Consider the following 521-nt stretch of genomic DNA (forward strand, 5'->3'; position numbering starts at 1 on the left):
CTTTTCCTTCCCCCCTATCCAAAATTAAACTTATCCTCCCCCCATTAAAAGAAAAACCTTCTTTCCCCCTTTCTTTAAGTTTATTTTTTTTTGTAAAAAAGTGCAACTTACCAGAGCAATTTTTTTCTGGGGTGGGAAAAAAAAGGTCTTTTCACCCATTAAAAAATAAAATTTCCCCTTTCGTGATCTTCTCTCCCCCATTTTTTCCCCCCCCCCCCCCCCCCCCAAAACCAATTTCTTCTCCCACCTGATAACCCACATTAGACCCCACCAATTTCTCCTTTAGATGTGGAATCTTGGCTCCAAGTCTCTCTCCCCCACACCCATCTATTTGATGAGATAACACACATCAGACCCAAATCCTCCAACAAAACCAAACAAAGGAAAGAAAAGAAATTAAAAAAACAAGCCTCAATGGATGCATTTTTTCTCTTTCCTGTAATTGCTGGGGTTCTGTAGTTGTTGGGGTTCTGGGTTCATAGGGTCGGGTGGTGGTCATGGGGAATGGGGGGAGAAGAAAT

The sequence above is a fragment of the Prunus persica genome, chromosome G5 (assembly GCF_000346465.2).
Source record: "Prunus persica cultivar Lovell chromosome G5, Prunus_persica_NCBIv2, whole genome shotgun sequence".
In the NCBI taxonomy this organism is placed as follows: domain Eukaryota; kingdom Viridiplantae; phylum Streptophyta; class Magnoliopsida; order Rosales; family Rosaceae; genus Prunus; species Prunus persica.